Raw genomic sequence first — 11718 nt, 5'->3', positions numbered from 1 at the left:
GGCTCTCTTTCTTTTTCTTTTTCCTCAGCTTCTCCTCCTCCCCACCACATTCTCTGTCTTGCTTCTTCTTCTTCTGCAATTTGCTCGGTGAGAGTTTCAACACTGACAGAATTTGGATCAACAGCTATGTTTCCTTTAGGATTTAGATAACATTCTCTATCAGCATCCCATCTATTTGCCTTTTTTGCTTCTTTCCATGTTTGATAGATTCTATTTTTCATGAATTGGGCTGACACCTTTCTGTTGATGTATTTCACTTCTTCTATTCTGGTATCTTTGAAAGGAACAATTTTTGTCATAAACGCATACTCTACTGCATCTTCTTCTGGCAACAATTCATTCCAGTCGAATCCCTCATCATCAGGAATAACAACAAGTGCTCTCAACTTTTCTTTGGGAGCATCTTCTAATTGTTTCATTCTGGGAGCTTCGGACTTGTTTTGATGATAGATTGCTCTTTTGTAATAATCTTCACGGAAAGGATTTGCTGTATCCTCAGCAGATGCATTTCGACAGTCTCGTTTAAAATGTCCCTTTTGTTTACATTTAAAACATGTGACCTTTGATTTATCAAAACCAAGCTTTGTTGAAGGTCCGCCAATGGAGTGTCTGCCTGTTATCTCCATGAATCTTTGAGCCCTTCTTACTGCACTCGCCATACACCACCTTATATCAATCAACTCCATCTCTTCTAGGTCAATTTGATCATAGTCCTCCTTGGTGAATTTGGTGTTTCTGATTTTTCCTGCAACAAGGCTTTCATAAGATTCCAAAACAGATGCTAAAAACACCATTTGCTGCTTGGCAGATTCTTCACTAAAGTTTTGAGCATTTTTGAGGTCTACTGCTATATTGCACTGGAACAAATTCTTTGAAGCTGATTGAGTTGAAGCAGTTGAAGATGATCCTCCATGATAACCACTGCTTGGACTTTCTTGATTTGATGTGTTTGAGTTTTCTGCATAGAAAGCTGTCTTCGGAGACACAGTTTTCGGTATCATACTTCCTCGATAATACAACTCTACATTCTGCTGATACGAGGAATTGTTGACTTTGTTCGTTTTCCTGATCTCCAATTCATGACTCTCCAATCTTTCGATTAACAGATCGAATGTCAGATCAGTTGACTTCATTATGTTCTTTAGCATTAAAGCAAAGTACTGCTAGTCTTTCTCATCAGGCAGTGAATCAAACAATTTGTCAACCAATTCTTCCTGAGTATACACAATTCCGTGTCTTGCAAGTTCCATCTTTAAATGACCAAATCTTTCTATCATCTTTGTCACAGATTCGTTTTTCAAACACCCAAACAAATCGAATACTTTTCTTAACAATTTCTTTTTGTTTTTAACAATTTCGGCACTACCCACACATTTTATTTTCAGTTTCTCCCATAGATCTCTGGAATCTTTGTACTCGATCAATGATAAAATGTCATCTCTCACAGATTGATGAAGTAAGGCGACACATTTCTGTTCAGCAACAAATCTTTCTACTTCATTCTCTTCTATATTTTCATAATCTGTTCTTCCCATATCAAAACCATTCTTCATGCTCTTCCAACTAAGGTATGCAAAAGCTTTCAGCCATTCTTCAAACATACTAGCCCATCAGTTGTATTCCTCTATTGCCATTAGCTTGGGCAGTTTGTTGTAGGTGCCATAGGCACTGTCAACACTCAAAGAATCAGCAATGGTTTTCTTCGCACTCGGTTTTGGAGCATTTTCATTTGTGTTACTTGATGTATCATCTCCTGTGCTTCCCGTGAAAGCAAAAACATCACTGAACGGATTCAGAAAATCATCCATCTTCAAGTACCTGAAACAATCAACAAACACTTAGAAAAATTTTTGTGATTTTGAAAACAATTTCAAACGAAATGGTTCACGCGGAATGAGTTTCAAACGAAATGAATCTCAAGTGAAATGAACTGTCTTCAAATAGAATGACTTCAAGTGAAATGAATTTCACGCGAAATGAGCTTTCACACGAAATGCCGGTAATGGTCTTCACACGAAATGCCCTTTGGTATGAAATGGCACCTTTGATACGAAACAGATGACTATTTCGTACAAAATAGATTCCACTAACTTGATTTCGTGCGAAATGAAGTTCCAAATGATGATTCCGTGCGAAATGAAGTTCACAAATACGATTCTGTGCGAAATGAACTCCTCAAATTTGATTTCGTGCGAAATGATGATGACTATTCCGTGCGAAATGATGCTGATTTCATCATATCGGCCACAAATTTGTCAAATTGATCTGGTTTTAGGTCGATTTTATGTCCAATTCTTTCAAGGATTCGTTAAAACTGTGTTTTATGTAATATATGTGAAATTCAATCCATTTTGTCCGTTAAATCTTGATTAATTTTGAAAAGAATGAGTAGAAGTCAGAGATTTTGATGAAAACAAGCTGAATCAGTATGAACTCTTCTTCCTGAGCTCTCATACCACGTATGTTGGATCATCGTACGACCTAAATGAGTCGTTCAGAAGAGTGTTTAATCCATATCAAAGGCGGAATCAATGATATAGACTTGATTACAGCTTGATTCTCCCTAATTATCTTGTTTTTATTGATTTCAAAGCTTTACATATCATTTGACAAACTGGCAGCACCTCGGTTCTGAAATCCCGAACGTTACAAATGACAAGACCAGCTCAGTATTTATAGAGGTGTCATTTCGTACGAAATAGGTAGAGTTCATTTCGTGCGAAATGAACACTTGTTCATTTCGTACGAAATACCTATCTCATTTCGTGCGAAATGACTCTTAAACATACAAAACCTAATTTCTCGAATACTGAGCACCGGTTTATCCTATCTAGATACAAGACTCGATAAAGACAAAGTTTACAGACATTAGTGCACCAATAGCTCCTTTGCTTCCAACCCCCTTAGTTATGCTTGAAACTCCTTGGGAATGCCTTAGATTACTTGAGAATGGACTAGAAAAATTATGATGATGAAGGGGTGTTTTGCCATGAGCTTCTTGAAGGGAGAAGGGAGTTGTTTTGTTGAAGATGGTAAATGATAAGAAGGTTAAGACTTGTGGTTTTTATAAAAGTTTTGCAACAAATGTTTACTCAAAGGTTATTATGCTTCATATCTAAATAACAAGTCCATTAAACTAATCAAAAGAAATCAAAGATGTGGGGCCCTTGTTGGGCTGTCCACTTAAGAGGGGGGGGGGTCTAGTTCCATTTTAATGGTAAGTTAAACATTCTAGTTACATTTCAAGTATTAAGTTAGGTGTTTTATGTGTTTAGTGATTTTAAGATGTAATATGATGTTTGGTGATAATAACTAGCTTCATGATGTCAAAACAATGTTTCTAGTTAAGTTTTGGTGTTTCGGGTAGTGTCCGGTTGTTCCTTTGGTTACCGGTTCGTTAAGGTGCTAAATTGCGCAGTTTAGTGTGCTATGAGGTACCTTTTATGACATTTATGATTCCCGACACTTAACAAGTTATTCTAGACACTTATACCATAATTCTGCACTTTATTTTGAGGTTTAAATGCTGAATTTTGCTGTTTTCTACAGAATTCTGCAGTTTTAGTGTGTTTCAGGCACTTTCTGGCACTTAAATCATCACTCGAAAGGCAGTTTTATAGTCCCTACTTTCCTACATGATATTCTAGTGTAACTCTTTGTTCCGGGGTTCATTCCGTGTTCTAACAACATGTCTGTCTGAGTACTGAACTCCCATCGGTACTTTTTGTTTATCTGATCAGTGTACTGGTTCCGTTCTAAGCACTAATTGAACTATTCCGGGTTGCATTTAATAATGATAAGCAATCATGCAACATGTAATGCATTTGTATGTCTATGACAGTAATCAGAAAATCATTCATATCATAGCTCAATCATGCACAGTCATTAAGGTACAAATTACTGTTTATACTGTACGGAATACATGGAAAAGTGCCAGTTGTCACAACCGAAAAGGTTGGCGTTAATCTAAGTTGTTGGTGCTAATTTGAAGTGATTAGAGTAATAAGATAAACCTTGACCACAGAGTTAAGTTTTCCTTCTAAGGTTGACGCAACAATTGTTGCAACTGTAGCATGTGTCACGTCTTTTTTGTTTTTTCACCTTCCTTACATATGGCGGGGTACCACGTAGCATCCTTAGGGAACCATTTCTTTTCCGAAAAATGCTCAATAACCTAATCGGAAGAAACTAGTGAGAATGAGCTTTATAAAACAACGGACCGATAGTTATTAAATTTAAAAGGTGCTACCTTTGAATACTTGCTATAGTAGTCAACGTTCGTTAGGAACTTTTTTAAGCCGCTATCATTCGCTTCCGGAGTCTGCAAATACAACTTTAACATATAAATCACATAGAGTAACAAGAGAAGAAATGAATATTATAAAAGAACTTTAAGAAAAATATACCAAATATTATAGATAAAACTTTAAGAAAAATATACAAAATATTATAGGTATTTGATAATGAACATGAATTCTAGAGTAACAAGAAAAGAAATGAAAATTATAATAGCACAAGCGATATCAGAAACGAAAAACCTAAGTAAAACATAAAAAATATTACCATCAGAGAAGGTGACATGCCCTAACAAGAGAAGAATTGAAAATTATAATAGCATTCACATTCATCGAGTATAATTGCCCATCCAACTAATAGATTTTGGGAAAAAAACATAAAAATATTACCAACAGAGAAGATGACATGCCCTAAGTAATTAACGAGTATTACACCAAAACAACACTTGGAAGTCTAGGCATAAAGGTTATTAGCATATAGTATCCACAAAACAGTGCGTAATTGTTCAACATGCTCAATCAAGAATTTATATTAAATCAAGATATCATGAAAAACACTAAAACAAACCTATGAAGATACGGCCGAAAAAGATCATTCATTAAGCTTTGAAACATGGTCGGCGCGTTCGTAAGGCCAAAAGGCATCACCGCAACTTCATTATGCCCATCATGTGTTCAAGACGCCGTTTTATGTAAATCTTTTTTTTGTTCGAATCTGATGGTGCGCGGAACAAGGATCTAGTTTAGGAAAAATCTTAGCTCGTTCAATTAGTTCTTGATCATCCGGATATTTGTCTTCAATTGTAATTTTATTCAAGGCCCGATAGTTGACAAAAAACCGCCACGTACCATCCAACTTTTTGACCAATAAAACGGGTGATTAAAATGGGCTATGACTGCGCCTATTGAAGAAGCTCACGTACTTGTCGCTCGATCTCGATATTCTAACATATGGTTGACAATATGGTCGTGAACTCATGGGCAGCACCTCCGTCATCAAGGGATTACTGTGATTAGGATTAGGCCCATTCTCCAGATGCTTTATGCCGGTGGTTTGTTTCGTTTGCCACAAAGCTAGAGTCATTGAAGATTTTGGTTTCATGTGATTTTATCAAGAAAACTGCTAATCTTTGCACCACTTCAAAAGTTGCAGCTTAATCAAACTTGAGTTTAATATCTAGTGACGATGTGTTATCAAAAACCAATTTACATTTGGTAGTGCAGACATATAGCATGAACCTTAATATTAAGCAAGCTAGTTTCATGTGGTACCCTGTTCGTTAGCTTTAAATGGCGAACATCGCTGCAAATAAAATTGACAAACAACTTTATAAGAAAATAAGTAATTTTTTTTAAATTGTTATATAAAAAAGATGTTGCTATTGTAACCTGGATTTCTTTCTTTGGTGCTGCTACGTCACCTTCTATGTATCTTGATGATGCGCCCACAATCCGACTTTTTCATTACTAGCTTATTTTTGTAGCTGATATCAAACAATAACGTGTTTTGAAAATAACATACTTTTTTTTTGTTAGCATATAAAGACGGTATCTTCATGAAATCTTTTTTTTTTGTCAAAAGGCATTTTTTCCGTCCATGCCCAACCGTGAGATAAGAGGGTTTCCTGAAGACTAACGCCTTCCAAATATGCATCTACCATGTAACGCTCATCATCGTTCTCCATATCAAAAACAACAATTCTCAAACTATTCTTGTGGATCAAGCCTCGAAGATAGTTTCTCGCATCAATGCCAATTGTCGTAGTCTTTGGATAGAGGTTATGCAAATGTGATTCATTTATTAATATCAGTAAGGGGGTGTTTGTTTTTTGCAAGAAGTACTTCCTAACCTCTTATGTCTGCGCCATGTAGACCACGCGCAGACCTTTGGGTCTGCAGCGTGTTTGTTTTTTGGACGAGATTTCACTAAAAAAGCTCTTCTAGAGCTCTTCCTCGCGCAGATATGGACTTACATCTTCACACCTCTGCCAAACCACTTCCTCCTCTTTCAAAACACATCTAAAAAAAACCCTAGCACCCTTCTTCTCCACAGACCCCCACATCCTTCTTCTCCAAAACACAACCCTAGCACCCTTCTTCTCCACAACGACACCTCCATTATCATAAATCACCGTCTCCACCACCGGCGAACACCGCCACCGCCGGACAACCGTGTTCTCAGCTTCCGCCTCCTCTCCTAGCTCTCCGTAAGTAATACTACAATCTGCCATTAATAGAGAATACAACTACTACAATCATAAATCGAAACAACTTATTATTATTTATCTAACTTGTTTCACTCATTTCTTGCATCTCCATCCCCTACATTCGATGCTTCAAGAACAGGGGTATAGAGGAAGAACGGAATAACTTCACTGTTTCCAACACAATCGAAATCGTAAGTTTTTCTCCCCATTTCTTCATCAAACCACAAATTCAATCGCAATTGTTCCATATCTTCTGGGTTTCTTTAATTCTTCAAGAAATCACCACTAATGGGTTTAAAGTTTTTTATAAAACAAAGGTGACTGTAATTTGGGGGTTGTCGACTAGTGTTTGTTTTCTATTTTAATCAGTGTTCTCTCACATGAATTTGTACATTTGAATTACCAGTTCAATTGAAACTAGTTCCTTGTTCACATATGAGGTGGTTAATTTCAGCAGATCTTTGCTTTGTTACATAAAAAACAAACAGTCTTCTAGAAGAAGACTTCTAGAAGACTGCAGAGGTTTGGTCCACCTCTTCAGCTGCAGATGTCTGCAGATGTGGTCCGTAGATTGCAAACATTTTATCTCTGAAAAACAAACAACACCTAAATGTATAATTCATTACATAAACAACATGCGTGGTTCATAAGCAGTCAAAAACTCAAAACCATTTGGATTTTGGACCCCTTCACATATTTAGGTTAGATCTTTTATCAGTCCTATTTCCAGTGTACTATGAGGAAATAATAGAAACCGTGCCTAATATTATTATTTGAGTAAATTTCTGTTTTGCTCCCTGTGGTTTGGTCGTTTCAACGGCTTTGCCCCAATCCTTTAAAAATAGTCATTTTACTCCCTGATGTTTCGATTTTGTCGCCAGTTTGCTCCATGGTCTTAACTGCATACATATTGTATGTTAAATGTAAAAGGGTATTTTCGTAATTTAAAATATAAAGATTATATTATATATAATAATAAAGGTATTGTCGCTTGATTCTTGGGCCGGCTCCAATTTCAAAAACTTTCTTAAAACACGACTTTTTATTTTGTTTATATTGTTTTTTTTAGAATTTATAAGTTATTTTAAGAGTGTAAGTTATTTTTTAGAGTAAATTGTAACGCCTCGCTTTTTGAAACTTACCGTAATTAGAAAAGATTTCTTACGGTCCTATTTTTGGAAACTTACATCCGTATCGTATTCATATTTCGCCTCCGTTTTCGTAATTCGTAACTTCGATAATAATAAAATTTATTTATTTCATACCAATTATACTTCGTTTTTTTTTCTACTTAAACATTTAAATCCTTATATAATACATTTGATTCATACTCGTACCCTTGTAAACACATGCGTAACTTACAATCAATACGTGATTCTAGATAACCTATACGTGCAAACACTTGATTGTACGTTCATAATGCATAACCTATACTTTACTTTATACAAACTTGTTTAAATTTCATGTCTTTAAGTAAATTAGTCATTAATATTAGTAAACTATGTACATATGCTAAATAAATTATTAATTAGCAATATGAAAAAGATATTATATGACATTATATAATGTACTCGTGTTATGTAATTAATCCAACAAAACAAAGATATGCATAAGTGGCCTTATGGCCGATTTTTGTGCCCAGCATTTTTAAACCTTTTTTTTTAAACACTAAATCACATAATATTTTCATAGTTAGTATTATGTGCACTATCCTAACATATCATAATATGAACCACTACCTAACTTAACATAAGAATAAAAATAAATAAATAAATAAATAATAATAAAGGCTATCATGAGATCGGACAACATCAACAAAAACAACTTCCTTTTCCTTTATTGTTTCCACCTATCACTACTTGATGTTTTAATAAGTTATTTTAGATCCTAACATATTATAACATATTAATACCTAGTCTAATATATGTATCACAAAACAACAACAAAGATGAAACACAGCAGCTGCAGCCGCATGTATTGTGGTTGTAGTTGTTTTATATATTAATGGTATCTTGTAATAATTATGAGCGTTACAAAGTTGTGGTGGTAGTTGTTGGCTATGTAATTGTAGCTTGTAACAATGGTAGGCCTCTATCTCAAAAAAAAAAAAGATATAAATGAACACAACATGGCAGCCCCCATACGTTCACAGCCTTCTATGGCAGTTTTAATTGTTTTTTTTTATTATAGTTTAACCCCCCCAACTAATCCTATTAATTGCCAACCAACTTACCCTAATCCTTCCCCTATAAAACCAAGTGTTCTCCAAGCCATTATACACTTTCACAACTCTCTAATCTCTCAAAAAACCTCTCAAATCGCAGCTGAAATCACAAGTTCGAGCAGATTGTTCAGCCTTTACAAAAATGAGCATAACTTGCTCAAAACTCAACCAAATCACTTGATTCTTCTTTCTAAATGTTTGGATAATCTTTGGGCATGATTCCTTGATCTCTCCTTGGAGAAATAAGATCTGGAAATACCCTAAAAGTGTCCATAAACTTTCTGTTTTGTTTTAAAACTTTTTAAATTCTTGTATACTTCACACAAACTTGTGTTCTTATGCTTCTAGTCTATTGTATGATTAGTAAAGCCAAACCAAGGTTGTTTTACACTTAATATGAGTGCCTAAACACTCTAAACTTTCTGTTCTAATCGAGTTCTTAACTCACAAGTGGTGCCAAGTCTTGAACTTGAAGATAGTGTGACTACTTGGCTAGCCTAGGCTAACCTACATAAACAAGTCCACACATCATTTGATGTTTTGCTTAGTTAATTGTATTATTTCTTGTACATATCTATGAGGTTCCTAAATGGAAGGTTCACCTTCCTACCTCCTACATGACCTATATTTTAACATATCATTCGAGGTACCAAAGTGGAGGGTTTCACCTCCCACCTCCTACTTGACTTATGACACCAAGAGGTACCAAAGTGGAAGGTTCGACCTCCCGCCTCCTACATGACTTTATATATATTATTATGTACATAATACGACTATAATAATCCTTAAAACCGAACCCTTGATAGTGATTATATAAATCCTCTACCAAGTTAATAAGTTTATCACTATGTGTGTAGTTCCTTGTCACGAATCTAATAGGTCTTGAACCTATGAAATCACACACAATCCATAAGGATTACTATAGTGTCAAGACAAGTGCTAATACCATAGTGATTATTTTCATGATACACACTTTGTTATTCTTTGAATCTTAATTCCGAATCTCGACTCTAAACATACTTAAACTTTGACCCCTACACTTTCAATCTTCAAACCTCATCAACTTCGTCGCATTGGATAATCGGAAAGCATATGCGAATTTTGTGAGTATACTCGATCCCTTTTTCCCCTTTACACTTTGGGATGCAACATGTATGCCTATTCAAAAAAACTTTTACGCTTAAACAAAACATACTCTATCTATGAACGTGACATGAAACTATTGTGAATAATTGCTATGCTTGTATGCTCTATGAACGATTTGGAATGTTATATGCTCATTAACTTTGCTAGCCCACCTTAACAATTATAGCGCTATAGGATTAACGCCCCGCCCGCTATTCTATTGGGTATTGTTAAGTTAAACATTACCACCCCGCTAAACTATTGGGATTAGGCTATTTTATGCGTTGTATTCATGGGTTTGATCATATAGTACGCCAAAAATTGCATTGCTAGTAAATTTATTCACTTAGTAACATGTTGGATATGAGTTTTTATTCTATTATGCTATGTAGTCAAACTTGTATACTCGCCTTTGCTTTTGCATTGAACTCTATTTTAATACATGTTGCAGGTTAATTATTGAGATGATATTCAAGACGAAACAAGATTTAGGGTGGACTAGATACACACCTAGATTAATCTATCTTTTATTGTTATGTTATGTTATGAAACAATGTTGTTATTTCTTTTTGAATCTTGTATGACATTTAGTATTGCAATGAAATTTGAATTAAATTAAATATTGTCACATAGTGTTATGACGTCTCTTGCAATCTATACACACTTCGTCTCATCCCGATGTTTCCGCCATCGGTTGGGGTGTGACATAAATTGCCAAAATCGTGCCTGAGATTTGGACATGTTTGTCAGTTTTATAAAAAACAACACTTTTGAGATTTTTTTGTCAATTTCATCTGAACGTCTAACTTTTTTTTTTTGTAAAATCGTCCCTGAGATTTGGGATATTTTGCCATTTTCATCCAAATGTCTGATAGAAAAAACAAAACAAATTAGATGTTTGGATGAAAATGACAAAAAATCTCAAAAGTGAAGGGCAATATCATACAAAAAGTTGTTTTGGATGAAACTGACAAACATGCCCAAACCTCATGGACGATTTTGGCAGTTTACTCTATTTTTTAACATAAATTTTCTATTTTGTTTATATTATTTTTTTCAGATTTCGTAATCCATAACCCATGACTTGGTGGTCTATGGTTATGGTATGGTGTTTGACTTTAGCCCTTTACAAAAGAGGTTTCAATTTGAATACTTGAAGGTGGAATAAATCGTTGTTAAGAAGAAATAAAATTAGTAATTTTGTTTAGATCCACTTAAACCAGATTTATTTTATTTCAAGTATATATTATATACATGTAGCACATTAAAAAATTAGTAACAAATTATATCTTGTAAAACATGTTTTAAGTTTCCCTCAAATACATGTTTTAAGTTTACTTCAACTGTGTGTTTTAAATAGTAACATGAACTTGTACGGAAAATAGTGTGGGTGAAGTAGTTTATAAGGTTTTAGTATTTACAGATCTACAAAACAGACAACTACATTTCTATTGTTACCTTAATTGCGAACGAAAGAGAAGATCTGAGCTGGAGAAAGTCTAGCAGGTTAGAGTTTGGTGTAAGCTGCGTGGAAGAAGAAGAAGAAGAGAGGTATCAAAGATTTGTTTTACTTGTGAAAAAAACTTTTAGCAATATCATGTATGTATTTATGGAGAAAGGATCCCATACAAGACAAATCTGTTATACGAATTGTACGTGACATAGAGGAGAGGACAAGTGGTATTGGCTTGAAGGGTAATTTAGTCCTTTCTCACTTGAAACAACTTTCTCCTTGATTTTCAAACGGCTATAACTTTTTCATATGTTAATATTAAAAAAAATACGTGCATTTCATTCTCTTTAATTCTAGCAGCCTATTGTTATAGTTTTCTTAAACAAATTTACATGAATTTGAATACCCAATAGT

The 11718-nt window shown here is 34.7% G+C and overlaps 1 long non-coding RNA gene across 1 annotated transcript; it reads right to left on the bottom strand.

Annotated features, from left to right (window-relative positions):
- Positions 1-3865: 3865 nt before the first annotated feature.
- LOC110914968 lies at positions 3866-11423 on the bottom strand. The gene is made up of 5 exons (XR_002578660.2): positions 11310-11423; positions 5685-7401; positions 4864-5598; positions 4250-4321; positions 3866-4174 (listed from the first exon to the last, which is right to left on the bottom strand). It is a non-coding gene; the product is annotated as an uncharacterized LOC110914968 (long non-coding RNA).
- Positions 11424-11718: the final 295 nt, after the last annotated feature.

Source organism: Helianthus annuus, chromosome 2 (assembly GCF_002127325.2).
Source record: "Helianthus annuus cultivar XRQ/B chromosome 2, HanXRQr2.0-SUNRISE, whole genome shotgun sequence".
Taxonomy (NCBI): domain Eukaryota; kingdom Viridiplantae; phylum Streptophyta; class Magnoliopsida; order Asterales; family Asteraceae; genus Helianthus; species Helianthus annuus.
The sequence above is the reverse complement of the archived record's forward strand: the minus strand, read 5'-3'. Positions and strand labels throughout refer to the sequence as shown.